Source organism: Bufo gargarizans, chromosome 2 (genome assembly GCF_014858855.1).
Source record: "Bufo gargarizans isolate SCDJY-AF-19 chromosome 2, ASM1485885v1, whole genome shotgun sequence".
NCBI classification, from domain to species: Eukaryota; Metazoa; Chordata; class Amphibia; order Anura; family Bufonidae; genus Bufo; species Bufo gargarizans.
In genome coordinates, this window is record NC_058081.1 from 115,726,774 (window position 1) to 115,745,211 (window position 18,438).

Genomic DNA, 18,438 nt, shown 5'->3' on the forward strand with positions numbered 1-18,438 from the left:
TAAATAAGACCCGTAGGATCTTTGTTGTGGCATAATTTAAAATGCTTGGAGACAGTGTGATTCTCATAACCTCTGATTATGTTGGCTACATGTTCCGAGATCCTCTTTTTTAGTGGTGCGGCCAACATACTGTTTCTTGCAGGGGCACATTAACAGATAAATAACATTCTTACTGTTACATGTCAAGAAAGTTTTTATTTCATGTGAATAACCATTACTAGTTGAAATGACTTTCACAGTTTTCCTGGGAAAGCTTGTTATTTTACAATTAGAACAGGATTTGCACCTAAAAAAAATAATCTAAACTCAACCAATGATTGTCCCTTACTCTATTAGGTATTCTTACTGTGGGTGCTACTTTCAGACCTAAATTGTTTGCCCGTGTATACACTATATTTTGTCTTACTGGTATCAGTGGTCCTATGACTTTGTCTATTTGTAAGAAGGACCAATGCTTTGTGATGATGTTCTCAAATTTTATATTAAGGGTTGAAGGGTAATATAATCTGTAACCCTTCACATGACAGCGGGTCATCATATGACTGTACTGATCCTTCTACAAATAAATATTTGCCTAAATCTCTGACCTTATTCAAAGCTTTATCAATACAGTCGCTGAAATTTCCTCTCCATTTGCCAATAACTCTTGTGGAACACCTAAAGGGTTAACAAAGTTTGTAAAATCAGTATTGAATACCTTGAGGTATTCAGGGCTTAGTTTCCAAAATGGGGTCATTTTTGGGTGGTTTCTATTATGTAAGCCTCACGTAAGCCTCAGATAAGATTTGCTTCTAAACCTTGTAAAATGGCATTCCCAAAATGATCCAAACATGAAGTAGACATATAGGGAATGTAAATTAATAGCTATTTTTATGGTATTACTATGTATTATAGAAGTAGAAAAATATAAATGTGGAAATTTGCAAATTATTTTTTTTTTACTCCATTTTATCACTGTCATGAAGTACAATATGTGACAAAAATTTCAGAATGGCCTGGATAAGTAAAAGCGTTTGAAAGTTATTCACACATAAAGCGACACTGGTTAGATTTGCAAAAAATGGCCTGGTCCTTTAGGTGAAAATGAGCCCAGTCCTTAAGGGGTTAAATGGGTTTTGCAAGATTTTAATACTGATAACCTATTCTCACACCCGGGACCTCCGCCACTCAACTGTTTGAGTAGGAAGTGGCACTTCTGTGAGCACCATGGCCATCTGTCAGCTTTTCCTATACCAGTGACAACACATTCATTGGTCACATGGCCTAGGCACTGTTCAATCGAATAGAAGTGAATGGGGATGAGCGCGATACCATGCACAGCTGCTATCAAATGTACAGCGCTATCCTTGGGGAACAGGGACAAGGCCGCATCGCTCACTGCCCCCAGCAATCAGATACTGATGACCGATCCTGAGGATATCATCAGTATTAGGCCGAATGCACACGGCCATGGTATTCCGGCCTGGCATCCTGCTGACAGCAGGAGCGCACGGCGTTCATTGGTTGCTATGACGCTGTGCGCTTCATGCCGTCGCTGCTGTACAGTAATACTCTTGTATGATCTATACGAGTGTATTGCTGTAGTGCAGCGGCGGCATGATGCGCACAGCGTCATAGCAACCAATGACCCCGTGTGCTCTTGCTGTCAGCAGGATGCCAGGCCAGGATACTACGGACCGCTCACGTCCGTGTTCCATGGCCGTGTGCATTCGGCCTTAAACTGTCAGAAAACCCTTTTAAAGTCTCGGAAAACCCTTTTAAGCTTATAGTATATTTGCATTATCCTTTCTATCTATATCTCTTTATAAATTTGCTGCAACTTTTGTGAGTCCATGTGCCAGAAAAACGAATCTACGCCAACTACGACCTGGTGTAGATTTGAACTCTAATTGACACCAGGTTATAATATAGCACATTTGTCAGACAGATGGTAACAATTATACATGCAAAATATGACTTATATAAACATTTGTGACTTTCATGTATCAGAAACTAAATTTCCCCCTATATTCCAGTACCTAGATAATGTCCATAACATCCCACCACAGAGATAAGGCAGATAATGGAAGTGCTGTCAAAGCAGAAGAACAATAGTCACAGTGATATCATTGTGCAGGAATGGTACAAGCTGATAATAAACACTGTAAAGTCATGTACAAATATATAGTGATATAATGATTATAAGAGATAATAAAGGAGTAATAACTGCATTGATATAACCGGCCAGGTGTATTTAATACAATGATGTAACAACAAAGGGATAAGAAGCAATGAGATATCTGCACAAATGCTATAAACAGTGATGTCATAGCGATTTCATGGTGCAGGGATGATGCAGAAAGTGATATCAAAGCAGCAGAATAATAGTCACAGTGATGTCACAGATAATAAACACTGTGAAGATACAGGGAAGGGTTATTACACACTGTCACATCAAACTGTGGTGTAACTATTGGGAAAGTGGCAGTTGCCAACATGACAGGCCCACAAGCCAACTCCCCCCCCCTTCACCACCATATTATGGTTGTACTTTAGAATCCGACTTTATCCCTAATCTTTTAGGGCAAGTGCAGATAAATGTAATAATATATCTCACTTACTGATCTGTTGCTTCATTCTGGAGAAACAGTACTAATAATCCATATGAAAATGAGCAGTTTAGTGCATTGAGGGCAGGCTCAAAACACCCTGTGTTTCCTTGCTCCTCCTGTTCCACTGTCAGCCCCTCTTTCTCCTTCTTGGTCCACAGGGCAAGATGACTATGCAAGAACCTGGCCCTGTCAATCATGAGGGAAATGCTAGCAGAGGAACCAGGAGGGGCAAGTGTGCACAAAGTGCCTTGGGTCCTGCCTTGGTGTACTTAACTGCTAATTTTCATATGGATTAAAATGATTTTTTCTCAAGTAAAGAAGCATTAAGTGAAAGGTGTCATTACAGTCAGCTGAGCTAAGCCTAAAAGGCATTGTGCCTGGTTTAACAGTGAATTTTCTGACTGATTCCTTTTATGTAGGAATTCAATATTTCATATCATAAACCTTAGTGATTTAAAATAATCCAAAAACGTGGACAGAACCGTACACTCCTTAATGTGTAGGATGTTTTCCCATGACCTCTCTTACACTGACATCTCTGTTATCACTATGTAAAACCAATGAAGAATGGGCCTATTTTTTTACTTTTCTGAATTAAGTTTTATTGGTTTTGGAGCTATATCTAGACAGTTCCGTCTGTGTATGATCAGGTTCAAGATGTCACTATTCAGAATGGTATTATGTAGTACATTGATAGTCACTTAAGGCCATACTACTGTTACTAATTACTCTAATAGCAGCCAGAAAATGCAGATGCATTACAGTTCTGAAGATGGGAACAAGACCTGAGAGTGTATCACACAGAGAGGTATCTAAAGAAATCCCAGTTTGTTTTTGTCTGTCAACTAAAATTACAGTTATGGGACTGTTGTTTTAGAAACTGAACTCCTTCCTCATGCTCCTCAGGGAGATGTCCTACACTTTGTAGGTGACATCACACATGGTTCAGTTGCTGATTTGTTTGCAGACATCCCCATGGATTTATCAAATGTCATTTAGGGTTCTTAGATACTACCAAGGATGATGTCACTTGAGATTCTTTGGGGAACACAGTGACTCTTAAGAGTGATGCGAAAACAACTTAAAAGTAAAAATTTGCATTTATCCAAAACATTGCCTAAAATAATACACTCCGCACAGCAGGGCATGCTTTCTTCCTTTCATGTCAACTTTTTGTAATCCTTTGCTCATGAATTTGGAAGAGCAGATTATTGAAGTGGTATGTAGGCTGCGCCTCACAGATCACAGGGAATTGCTACTGTATTTTTCTGGTTAATCTATCCATTTTCTTAACAAGCAATCTGTTAGTCAGTAAAGTCTGATGATAAAGAAGAACACAAAGGGATCAGGGTTCGGCTTATAATTTTCATAGCAAAGTTCTTCAGAAGTTTCACATTATGGCAATGTTATGTTCCTCAGATATTCATGCCATACTTGTGATAGAATACCAAATGAATGTAATATGGTTTTATTTGTGAATAAATTCCCATTTACAATGTGAAAAAACTCCCTCCTGCACCACGGAGTGTATAGCCTGTGATATTGTTTGGAGATAAACGGATTTCTTGAAATTTGTTTCTGGCATGATACTAACAAATTGGTGATTTGGGTATAAATAAATTCAACCATAATCAAAAGTGCTCTGAAAAGTTGTGTATGATGTTCTGAGGTCTCCTTGGACTATATACAACCCCTTTCAAGCTCTTTAATGCCACAAAAGCATTAGTGATGTCAGTTAGTGATGGACGAACATCGGCCAGGACGGTTCGCGCGAATGCAATCGAATGTTTGCGAACGCAGTGTACAAATAGCCCCACAACATGGACAGTGACATACTAGAGGGGTATCAATGACAAAAATTACAACAAAAAATATGTATCTCAATTAGGGGACATTTTTATGCATCTTAAAGGGAAATTCTCTGAAATGTGCCCTGTTGGGGCCTAGAATTTTTTTTATTTTAGGCCACAGGAGTATGGGCCTTAAAAATTAGGCATTCAACTGACATAAAAGAAATTGTTATTATGTGGCTCGAGGTACATTATGCGGGCACTAAATAACAACTTCACTGGTATATCACACCAGTAGAAATTAGTTGTTCCAATAGTGTTTGGCACTCTGTGTAGCTGAGGTAACGCAGCAGAACCGCACACAACTGCTACACAATACAAATGCACTATAATAGACTTTCTATCTTAGAAAGTATTAATATAAGTATATTTCACCCCTCAGTAAGTCACACCTATCAATAGTACACCTATACCAGTCCTTAAAAGGACTTTTGTGGCCCTGTTAGCTAGCGTTTGGTATGCCTAACAGTCTGTCTCTGCTCCACACAGCAACCTCTCCCTACACTGGCAAAAGACTGAATGTAAAATGGCAGCCAGATCAGTTTTTTTTTTATAAGGTAGGGGGTATGTCCATGTGCTGAAACGTCTCAATTGGCTGTCCTGTACTACTTAATGGATGTGTCATGGGTCAAAGTTCTTCATAATGTAAAAGAATATGGTGCCGGCAGACATTGCCATATGTTCGCCCATTCGTCAAACCACGAACGAGCAAGTTCGCCGTGAAACAACCGCCGGGCGAAACCGCAAGGCCATCTCTAATGTCAGTGACCTATATGGCTATGGCTAAACATATTGGTAGCAAGTGGTAACAACTGTACTGAACCCCCTCCAGCATCTTTTGCAAATTTGATTACGATTAATATCTCAAAATAGCAGCCACCATTTTTCAGGTCAGAAGACAGAGAAGAAGCAACCTATTACACATAGGAAAAAAACCTGCTGGTCATTGTCCAGAGGTGGAGAAGGGCGGGACAGCGAGTCTGATTGTTGTCATCTCCTACTATAAAAGTAATCTCTTTCAGCATAGGCAACTGAAATCAAGGTTCTTTACTCTATGCTGTCCTCAATGAGGGCAGCATAGCACAAGTGTCAGATTCCCTTTAAATTAAAACATGGTCCACAAAACATCCCATTTTGGAGGCAGATGGCTTCTTCTCTGTCTTCTGACCTAGAAAACGGTGGCTGCTATTTTGAGAGATTCAACCAAATCAAATTTGCAAAGTCCAAATTATTGGGAAACTTGAGATAAATTTGATTCACCCATCTCTAGTCATGAGCGCCTTACCATTTACCACACTCATTATACAATTGATTTGGTATACTAAAATATGTTTGAGGAACACTGATAACAGGAGAGTTTTAACTGCTATAAGGGCTCTGGTCCCTCTCTGTCAATCGACCCTTTGACACTGCCCTAATGCCCGAATGGTTTTTATACCCTTGTGGTATTTAAAGGGCATTTGTCTGTACATTTGTACCTTGAAACTTGCAGCTGAAGGCATCTGTGTTGGTCCTGTGTTCATATGTGTCTGCATTGCTGAGAAAAATGATGAGCCTCTAGAAGCAATGGGGTGTTGCTGTTACTCCTAGAGGCTCAGTTCTCTGCAACTGCTGCTCCCTCTGCACTTTGATTAACAGGGCTAGGAACAAATCATCATGTCTGGCCCCTGTCGATCAAAGTGGAGAGAGCGTGGCAGTTGTACAGAAAGTAGAGCCACTTGGTGTAACAGTTCAGCTGGCAAGCGCACATGTAACAGGTCCACCAGTGTCATAGCTACAAATGCCCTTTAACTACGTCAGACAGGATATTGATAAGTAACAAGTAATCATATTAAATGTAACAGCTTGTTGCCTGAAAGACATAGAGATTTATGTGCAGTAAGCTACAAGGATCTTTAAGCTATTGTATGTCATTTGCTCTCTTTTGCTTCTTCCCACTTTCTTTCACCAGAAGGAATACCAGGTATATTTTGTTCATCCTGTCATCTTAATTTTGTTACATGAATTACTTGTATAGTACTAGATAGCTACTGTATTTTGATGTGTCTGTTGCTGTTTCTATAAAGTATGCAATTTCTTATTACATTATTAATACAGCCTCACTGTATTTAGGGGCATAACTACAATGGGTGTAGGTTATAGTTGCAGGAATCTTGAGGGGCTCCAGGGCCTATATGAGGAGACTGCTGTTATGAATTATGAGTAATCAAGAGAACTGTTCAAATTTTGCATTGGAGGTCAAGCAGCTTCAAATTAAGACTCTGAAGATACTGATTTTCATTATGGAGATCTAACCAAGGATGAAGACTTTAAAGATGTTTTCTCAAAAAAAAAACCTTACCCTTTTTTAAGACTTACCAGTCACTAATATCAAATGCATCATCCTTTATGTAGTTTTTTTTTCCCCAAAAATGGGAAATGGATCCTAGAAGGACCAATTAGAAATCTTACAGAGAATCTATCACCAGGAAATGGCATTGTAGGGCTAGCTCAGCTGAATGCAATGATTCCTTTCATTTATCCATCTGTTGCTTCAATCCTAAACTACTCTGTACTTCCTCTGCCAGCCTATCCCTCTTCTCCTTGATTGATAAGGTGAGGTTTCCGCATGGTCATCTTGACAGACACTGTCAATATAGAAGGAGAAGGGGCTGGGAGAGGAAGCAGGAGGAACAAGTGGGCACTGAGTGGCTTGGGCCCACCTTCAGTTCACTTAACTGATAATTTACTTTTAGATTAAAATTATTTTTCTCGAAAATGGAGCAATGGATTGATAAGTGAAATATATTTTACATTCCGATGAGCTAGCCCTGCAAGGCATTGTAGGGCTAGCTAGTTTAGAAGTGAATTTCTTGTTGACAGACTCCTCTTAAGTAAGAATTTCTGGATTGTTTTTGTGGTGGCCGCCATTTGTAAACCGCGCAAGGGATAGGGTACTGGACCACTTTACTGAAGAACATCAAACTCCAATCCTGGCCGCTGTTTCATCATGTTACCTACAGTCTGACTATTGGACTCCTACACCACCTGCTGTGTCAGCAGAAAGCAAGTCTCTCTATACAAGTCTATCAGACTTTCACTGAGGCTCTCATAGGCTTGCACAGAGAGACTGACCTCCAACGTACACAGCAGACACTGCAGGACTCTAGTGGTCAGACTGCAAGACACATAATGCAACAGCAGCCGGGAATGGAGGTCATTAATCTGCAATAAAGCAGTCGATTATGTGATTCACTGCAGTAGTGATCCTTTGTGTAGTTTACAAATGGGACTACTATAAGAAAAAGAAAAAAACATTCTGATTGCTTTTTCAATGGAAAGGATAATTAACTTTTCTCAAGTGACAATTATTACTAACTATTCCTATATTTGAAAATAAAAACAGATGATAAAGTAAAGACACTTAAAGATTTTACATTCTGTACGTCCTAGCAATCAATGCGTGTATGTGGGAAATTGTATGAAAGCATATCATGTAAAATAACATACAGTACTTTAGGAACTGTGTGTTAAGGTAAACCATAGATTTTCATAGATCTCTGCTATACAGGGAGTGCAGAATTATTAGGCAAGTTGTATTTTTGAGGATTAATTTTATTATTAAACAACAACCATGTTCTCAATGAACCCAAAAAACTCATTAATATCAAAGCGGAATATTTTTGGAAGTAGTTTTTAGTTTGTTTTTAGTTTTAGCTATTTTAGGGGGATATCTGTGTGTGCAGGTGACTATTACTGTACATAATTATTAGGCAACTTAACAAAAAACAAATATATACCCATTTCAATTATTTATTTTTACCAGTGAAACCAATATAACATCTCAACATTCACAAATATACATTTCTGACATTCAAAAACAAAACAAAAACAAATCAGTGACCAATATAGCCACCTTTCTTTGCAAGGACACTCAAAAGCCTGCCATCCATGGATTCTGTCAGTGTTTTGATCTGTTCACCATCAACATTGCGTGCAGCAGCAACCACAGCCTCCCAGACACTGTTCAGAGAGGTGTACTGTTTTCCCTCCTTGTAAATCTCACATTTGATGATGGACCACAGGTTCTCAATGGGGTTCAGATCAGGTGAACAAGGAGGCCATGTCATTAGATTTTCTTATTTTATACCCTTTCTTGCCAGCCACGTTGTGGAGTACTTGGACGCGTGTGATGGAGCATTGTCCTGCATGAAAATCATGTTTTTTTTTACCTTGCAGACTTCTTCCTGTACCACTGCTTGAAGAAGGTGTCTTCCAGAAACTGGCAGTAGAACTGGGAGTTGAGCTTGACTCCATCCTCAACCCAAAAAGGCCCCACAAGCTCATCTTTGATGATACTAGCCCAAACCAGTACTCCACCTCCACCTTGCTGGCGTCTGAGTCGGACTGGAGCTCTCTGCCCTTTACCAATCCAGCCATCTGGCCCATCAAGACTCACTCTCATTTCATCAGTCCATAAAACCTTAGAAAAATCAGTCTTGAGATATTTCTTGGCCCAGTCTTGAAGTTTCAGCTTGTGTGTCTTGTTCAGTGGTGGTCGTCTTTCAGCCTTTCTTACCTTGGCCATGTCTCTGAGTATTGCACACCTTGTGCTTTTGGGCACTCCAGTGATGTTGCAGCTCTGAAATATGGCCAAACTGGTGGCAAGTGGCATCTTGGCAGCTGCACGCTTGACTTTTCTCAGTTCATGGGCAGTTATTTTGCGCCTTGGTTTTTCCACACGCTTCTTGCGACCCTGTTGACTATTTTGAATGAAACGCTTGATTGTTCGATGATCACGCTTCAGAAGCTTTGCAATTTTAAGAGTGCTGCATCCCTCTGCAAGATATCTCACTATTTTTGACTTTTCTGAGCCTGTCAAGTCCTTCTTTTGACCCATTTTGCCAAAGGAAAGGAAGTTTCCTAATAATTATGCACACCTGATATAGGGTGTTGATGTCATTAGACCACACCCCTTCTCATTACAGAGATGCACATCACCTAATATGCTTAATTGGTAGTAGGCTTTCGAGCCTATACAGCTTGGAGTAAGACAACATGCATAAAGAGGATGATGTGGTCAAAATACTCATTTGCCTAATAATTCTGCACGTAGTGTATAAGTAAAAAACTGAGAACGAACAAGCAAAAAAAAAAAAAAAAAAAGACAGCGAGTCTGTATTACCAAATATACAGTGCAAAGAAAAAAGACACTCTTAAAAGAGTACTATTAGGAGATTTAATTTTCATCTTTTTTTTTGTGACAGAGCAAAAATCAATGAGTCTCTAGCCTATAAGAAATATACTGAAAAAACACACAAGCTTGCACTAGAGCCACAATGATTAATGTGTCTAACTTCTTTCTTTTAAGGTTGCAATCAAAGCGCCCAGTGACTATTTTTTTTCTTCCTATGTGAAGAATAAATACAGTAGCCGATAGTATGTGTGTATGTTTTATCGAGTTGTTTTGATGCTGCTAGGCAAGCTGATGGCTTTATACATCCTGTCCATGGTTCAATGACCCTCAAATCTTCTTTGATATGCCAGGCAGTAGCAACAGCCAAGCTGAAAGGATCAAGAGAGGGGTGAAAATGCTTCAGCGCGAGGCCCCAATGAAGCCGTCATGTGACAAGAATCCCAAACCTGCTGCAATGGGAAAAGAAGCAGAAGGGAAAAGGGCAGTCTTGTGGCAGAGCTGATAGAGATGTCAGCCCTGCTTCAGTAATCTTATGATGCTTCAGCCCAGCATGGGGCACAGGAGACCCACAGTCAGCCTGGCGTGACGGGTAAGACCACCCCGCTGAAGGCGGCAAGGGGGCAGTTGGACGCACAAATCAAAGCAGAAGAAAGTAATTTTTGATAAATTAAAGAAATCTCCATGGAAATTAGCATGAAACATTTTCTAATCTCCTTCTTTTCACTGCTGACAAGGGTCACTGATTTAGCTTCTCTCTCTCTCTTTTTTTATTATTCCCCTGACTCTTTCCTCTGTTATTTTCTTCCCCTCCTTCCCTTCAATTTCTACTGAACGTCTTTTCCCTTGTATATCAGTTTAACCTTACTCACTGTAGAGCGTTACTCGTGTTCTGCCTGGGTTCTTGGCTCTATCAAGGTCTTTCTTTCTATCTTTCCTTCCAAGCTGAGCTCATACGTATAGGCTATCTATATTAAGTCACTATATTTACATCTATTTTATGAATTGTCCTATAATTGATTGTAATGAAGTCCCTAATGGAAACCCCGCTATGAACTGCACTATGTCACTTTGACTGTGCTTGAGAAAAGTCCCAGTGAGAGGACCAAAAAGTTGCAATAGATGTATAAAGCTACAGATTTTTTTAATCTATCTGAAAGTGCTGAGATATTTATGCTTTGTTATGTAAAGACAGACAGATAGATAATAGACACATTAATATGTATATAAGTATATTAAATATGAACAAATTGATACAAAATTAATAGAATCAATACAAATTTCACAAACATTCATCTGCCAAATGAGTCCAAAATATTGGCGATTCACATTGGATGAAATGCGCACAAAAGTTCGCCCACACAATTTTACTATGAAAATTGGCAGGGAAAAAAAATAAAAATAAGGAAGGATAAGGATGGAGAATCAAATAATACTGGGAAGGAGGGGGTGGGGGCTCAGATGATGACAGACAGCTTGATCAGCCAATCAGGGCCTGATTTCCAGTAGGTCTTTTTGTTAAGAATGCCACAGAATACCATTCTATGTTCAACTTGCAACTTGAGAGCATGTTTCTTAAATATATTACAGACATAGGCCTGTAATCTAGGAATACAATAGGGAGATATAATTGGGTAGATTTTAATCAGGGAAAGAGTAGAATAGAAAGCGAGGGCGGACACTCTGCGTTGTGTGTTGTTGTAAAGTTATTTGCATTACAAAATCCTGCAACAAATTTTTTTCTGTATATGGACAGCCAGCCAGCCTTATTTTTTTTAAATAAAAACCTCATTTCTACAGTTCATAGGCTTATGGCTAGCACGCTAATAGCATACATTTTTCTGCAAGTGATGAGCAATTGCCCCCCTTTTTCTTCTAAACTTTCTACTGTTTTTAATTGGGGATTTTTCAGCACATTTCAGTGAATTAATATACAGTACAGACCAAAAGTTTGGACACACCGTCTCATTCAAAGAGTTTTCTTTATTTTCATGACTATGAAGGCATCAAAACTATGAATTAACACATGTGGAATTATATACATAACAAACAAGTGTAAAACAACTGAATATATGTCATATTCTAGGTTCTTCAAAGTAGACACCTTTTGCTTTGATTACTGCTTTATACACTCTTGGCATTCTCTTGATGAGCTTTAAGAGGTAGTCCCCTGAAATGGTCTTCCAACAGTCTTGAAGGAGTTCCCAGAGATGCTTAGCACTTGTTGGCCCTTTTGCCTTCACTCTGCAGTCCAGCTCACTCCAAACTATCTCGAGTGGGTTCAGGTCCGGTGACTGTGGAGGCCAGGTCATCTGGCGCAGCACCCCATCACTCTCCTTCATGGTCAAATAGCCCTTACTTTCAAAGTTTTTCCAATTTTTCGGCTGACTGACTGACCTTCATTTCTTAAAGTAATGATGGCCACTCGTTTTTCTTTACTTAGCTGCTTTTTTCCTGCCATAATACAAATTCTAGCAGTCTATTCAGTAGGACTATCAGCTGTGTATCCACCTGACCTCCTCAACGCAACTGATGGTCCCAACCCTATTTATAAGGCAAGAAATCCCACTTATTAAACCTGACAGGGTACACCTGTGAAGTGAAAACCATTTCAGGTGACTACCTCTTGAAACTCATCAAGAGAATGCCAAGAGTGTGCAAAGCAGTAATGAAAGCAAAAGGTGGCTACTTTGAAGAACCTAGAATATGACATATTTTCAGTTGTTTCACACTTTTTTGTTATGTATATAATTCCACATGTGTTAATTCATAGTTTTGATGCCTTCAATGTGAATCTACAATTTTCATAGTCATAAAAATAAAGAAAACTCTTTGAATGAGAAGGTTGTCCAAACTTTTGGTCTGTACTGTACATGTGTTTGTGAATGCATTGCATTACTGCAAGATACCATTTAGTTACAGCAAAATTGCAAATGTACCTTACTGCAATGATGCCATATTGCCATGGTCCATTCACAGCGGAGAGCTTCACAGCCAGGGAGAAGGTGAGCCTTTTTTTCTCTCTAACTGTGACGCTCTCCACTGTGATTGGATCACGGCACAGACAAGGAGAAGGAGACGCCCATTGAGAAACCCTGGCATCACCTCCTCCCTATAACGATGCTCAGTATTAACATACTGGTTGGAAAAACAGCAGGGGGGCACAGCGGGGGCGTACGAGCGGTATTTGAAAAAAAACAGGCAGGGTGGCAAGGAAAGGTATTTAATTAAACAAAAAAAAAATCTATAAAAAATCCTCTTTAAATATTTATCAAAATCTCTCTTCACTGTCTAGCATGTCTTTTCGAAGTTGCTTGATTTTTAAAAATGTTTAGGGTTGGGCAGTTATAATATTTTAGGCAATTCATTTGTATTACTAACCCAGGGTAACTGATAATTTGCTGTGCTGGTCTAGACTTAGGGATGATTTAAACATGGACTTTAGTCACACAGTGATAAATAGCAAGTTCTCCACTGAGTAACGCATGCAACCAGTGGAACCCAATGAAAAGGGGTTAATCAATTTTGGAGAAAAATTGTCTATTTTTTTTCTTTCCACAGAAGCAGCAACATTCTTGCAAATTTACTTCTTAACTTGTTCGAGGATCCTCCCCTGGTTTTGGATAACAATCACTATTGCAAAACACTGATCAAAACAATGATGTGTGATCCTACTGTATCCTTCTCCCAAAACATGTAGATTGTAAGCCCTCACGGGCTCTTTCCTTTTGTACCAGTTTGTAACTCGCCTTGTTCATGCTTAGTGAAATTGTCTGCATTATGTTTGCATACCCCTTTTCATATGTACAGTACAGCATGAAATGAATGTCCCTTTAACAATAAATAATAATAATATTAATAATAATACCTAACTTTGCAAAGTATCTTGAAAGGTGAGACTAATAAATAGTATGTTCCACCACATACCACTTACATCAAAACAATGGACTCTGTATATATTGGATATCATAGTAATCAGCAATTACTCTATATTATTACTTTTAGGGTACAGCTACATGTTCAGGTTTCCTGATGCAGTTTTGAAAGCAAAAAGTCAGGAGTTAATTCAAAAAGAACAAGTTGCATCTGTCCTTTATACTTTTTCTCCTTTTATGATCCTCTCCTGATTTTGGCTTCCAAAACTGGATCACAAAACTTGATGGCCATTTCCAAAAAGTTACAATATGGAGTAATTTCTGATTAGTGATGAATGAACATCGGCAGGGACGGTTCGCGAGTGCGATCACGCGAACGCGATCAAATGTTCGCAAACCGCAGGTTCGCAGCGGTCCCCATTCACTTTAGTGGCAAACCTTCAGCTCATATTTGCAGCCACCAAATACTTAGTAGAAGTGTACAAATAGTCCCACAACATGGACAGTGACATACTAGAGGGGGATCAATGACAAAAATTCCAACAAAAAATATGTATCTTATTTTATGCATCTTAAAGGGAAATTCTCTGAAATGTGTCCTTTCTGAGCCTAGATAAATTATATTTTTGGCCACGGGGGTACAGACCTTAAAAATTGGACATTCATCTGACATAAAAGAAATTCTGATTATGTGGCTCAAGGTACATTATGCGGTCAATGGATACAATTTTTACTGCAGACCACTGGACTACAGGCCCCAAACATTAGGCATTCACCGGACAGAAAAGATCAAGTGATTATGTGGCCGGAGGTATATTACACGGTCAATAGTTATCAATTTTACTGCAGGCCAGTACAAATACAGGTCAAATACATATATGTAAAAGAACTAACAATATAAAATTGGATTAAAAACATGGCTAACGAAATCCCGCCTCTTGAAAAAAAAACTAATGATAATAGTTAAAATTCGATAACACGTGGTTGTCACTGGTGTTGAATACCTCCAAGGCCGCAACAATTATTCATTCACTGTACAGAAAAGAACAAGTAAGTATGTGGCTGGAGGTAGATTACACGGTCATTGGATATCAATTTTACAGCAGGCCAGTGTACTACAGGCCTCAAAAATTTGGCATTCAGCATACATAAAAGAACAAGTAAGTTTTTGGCTGGAGGTCTATTAGATGGTAAATGGATATCAATTTTACTGAAGGCCAGTACAAATGCAGGTCAAAAACGTATGTTTAAAAGAACTGAAAATATAAAATTGGATTAAAAACATGGCTAATGAAATCCCCCCTCTTGAAAAAATAAAACTAATGATAATAGTTGAAACACGTGGTCGTTACAGGCGTTGAATTCCTCCGAGGCCCAAAACATTAGGCATACAACGGACAGAAAAGGCCTTATATACCGCTGTATTTACCTAAGACAGGGAACAATATTTGTTCTGGGTAGTGGCGAATATTTGTAGGCTGTCATGAGGAAATTCAATTAAACGTGGCCGTCACAGGTGTTGAATTCCTCCGAGATCCATGCCTCATTCATTTTTAGAAATGTGAGGTAGTCCACACTGTCGTGAGCTAGGCGAGTGTGCTTATCGGTCACGATCCCTCCTGCTGCGCTGAATGTCCTTTTGGACCGGACACTGGACTAGGGGCAAGCCAAGAGTTCCATGGAAAATTGTGCCTGCTCTGGCCACAGGTGAAGCCTGCACACCCAGTAATCCAGGGGTTCCTCGCTTCTCAGAGCGTCCACATCGGCCGTTGACCTGATGTAGTCGAACTCCTGTCGGTCTAGGTGTTCCATGAGGCTAGATCCGAAGGGGGCGGCTGTCAATAGGTTGGCTGCAAGAATGATCTCATATCCGAAGTGACCAACAAATCTTCAAATCTCTTCTTGCATGGGCTGTTGGATTGGTACCTGCAACAGTTTCTTTGTGAGTGGAAATTCCTCTGCCAGCGCCCACAAAAGCAGAATGCAGTTCTTCTCGAAGCAAGGCCTGGAAGTGCTGCATTCTGACAGCCCTCTGTGATGCTGGTAAGATGTCTGACTTTTTGCGTTTGTACCGGGGGTCTAAGTACGTTGCCACCCAGTACTGGTCCTTGCCCTTTATGCTTTTTATACGGGGGTCCCTCTTTAAACACTGGAGCATGAAGGCCCCCATTTTCACTAAACTGGAAGTGGTGGAGTGGCCTGACTCCTGCTCATCGTCAAGGATAATGTCGTCCTCTGAACAATTGGGCCACAGAAGCCTGCCTTTTGTCAGATGAATGCAACGACGGCACGGTGGAAGATGGAGTGGAGAACAAATGGGAGGAGAGAGGAGAAGGAGAAGAGGCAGGACCTGGAGCACCAGGAGTGTGTCTTTGTGGGTTCTAATGGTGTTGCTCCCAGTGGGCTAGGTGATAGGAGGCCAGGTGCCTTCTTAAGTCGGTTGTCCCTAGGTGACTTTTGGGCTAACCGCAACTAATGATTTGACAGCACAGGCTGCAGATGGCAACACTATTGTCAGCAGCAGACACGTTAAAAAAAGCATGATTGAAGATTGAGCACTGCTTTTTGTGTGGAGGCAAGTGAGATCTAACCCCCATTGTGGGCGCTACACTATAAGTGTTTGGACAGAGAACTGGGCCCCCGCTTTGCCATATTAGCGCACTGGACAGTGAAGGGGTGTATTGGATTTCAGATCTACAATAGTATAACATTGCTGGCCTATCTGTCCACTGACAGTCTACCAAAGGACTGGTTAGGTTTTACCACCATTTTAACGTTGCTGCTTGCTGTTTTATTCCACTGACATTTCCATTTAAGGACTGGTGAAGATATTCCACTACTATTACAATTCCTGGAGTGGAATTTTTTGCCGCACGTTATTGTGACTATTTGAAGTCTTGGCGTAGAGACCGAGTGTTTGGGCTTATGTTTATCATGTACATGTGATATTTTAGTGTATGTATAATTTTTAGGGGTATGTTCTTAATGTTTTAATATTTCAATATATTAAAGTGTATTTACACTACTACCGCTTTGTGGTCCCTTTTGAGTGTGCCCCCCCATACTTGCTATTTACACAATTGTGGAAGAAGGTATATCACACCCCTGCTTCAATCAGTTTTTTGGGGGGGCAACTGGTATATCACACCAGTAGAAATTATTTGTTCCAATAGAGTTTGTCACTTTGTGTAGCTGTGGTAAGGCAGCAAAACCGCAAACAAATGCTGTACTACCTAAATGCACTATAAAGAAAGTATATTATTGATATATAGTACCTCTGCTTCAATCAGTTTTTTTGGGGGGCAACTGGTATATCACACTAGTAGAAATTATTTGTTCCAATAGCGCTTGTCACTATCTGTAGCTGTGGTAACACAGCAAAACCGCGAACAAATGCGGCACTACCCAAATTAACTAAATAGAAAGTATATTATCGATATATACACTCACCTAAAGAATTATTAGGAACGCCATACTAATACGGTGTTGGACCCCCTTTTGCCTTCAGAACTGCCTTAATTCTATGTGGCATTGATTCAACAAGGTGCTGATAGCATTCTTTAGAAATGTTGGCCCATATTGATAGGATAGCATCTTGCAGTTGATCGAGATTTGAGGGATGCACATCCAGGGCACGAAGCTCCCATTCCACCACATCCCAAAGATGCTCTATTGGGTTGAGATCTGGTGACTGTGGGGGCCATTTTAGTACAGTGAACTCATTGTCATGTTCAAGAAACCAATTTGAAATGATTCAAGCTTTGTGACATGGTGCATTATCCTGCTGGAAGTAGCCATCAGAGGATGGGTACATGGTGGTCATGAAGGGATGGACATGGTCAGAAACAATGCTCAGGTAGCCCGTGGCATTTAAATGATGGCCAATTGGCACTAAGGGGCCTAAAGTGTGCCCAGAAAACATCCCCCACACCATTACACCACCACCACCAGCCTGCACAGTGGTAACAAGGCATGATGGATACATGTTCTCATTCTGTTTACACCAAATTCGGACTCTACCATTTGAATGTCTCAACAGAAATCGAGACTCATCAGACCAGGCAACATTTTTCCAGTCTTCAACAGTCCAATTTTGGTGAGCTCGTGCAAATTGCAGCCTCTTTTTCCTATTTGTAGTGGAGATGAGTGGTACCCATTGGGGTCTTCTGCTGTTGTAGCCCACCTTTCTTTCCCATTCTGACATTCAGTTTGGAGTTCAGGAGATTGTCTTGACCAGGACAACAACCCTACATGCATTGAAGCAACTGCCATGTGATTGGTTGACTAGATAATCACAATAATGAGAAATGGAACAGGTGTTCCTAATAATTCTTTAGGTGAGTGTAATACCCCCGCTTCAATCTGTTTTTTTGGGGGGGCAACTGGTTTATCGCACCAGAAGAAATTATTTGCTACAATGGCGTTTGTCACTATCTGAAGCTGAGGTAAGGCAGCAGAACCGCAAACAAATGCTGCACTACCCAAATGCACTATATAGATAGTATATTATTAGTATATCACACCCCTGCTTCAATCAGTTTTTTGGGGGGGCAACTGGTATATCACACCAGTGGAAATTATTTGTTACAATGGCGTTTGTCACTATCTGTAACTGCGGTAACACAGCAAAACTGCAAACAAATGCTGTGCTACCTAAATGCACTATATAGAAAGTATATTATTTGTATTTCACACCCCTGCTTTAATCAGTTGTTTGGGGGGGCAACTGGTATATCACACCAGTAGAAATTATTTGTTCCAATGGCGTTTGTCACTATCTGTAGCTGAGGTAACGCAGCAAACCCGCAAACAAATGCTGCACTACCCAAATGCACTATATCAAAAGTATATTATTGGTATATAAACCCCTGCTTCAATCAGATTTTTTGGGGGTCAACTTGTATTTCACACCAGTATAAATTATTTGTTCCAATGGCGTTTGTCACTCT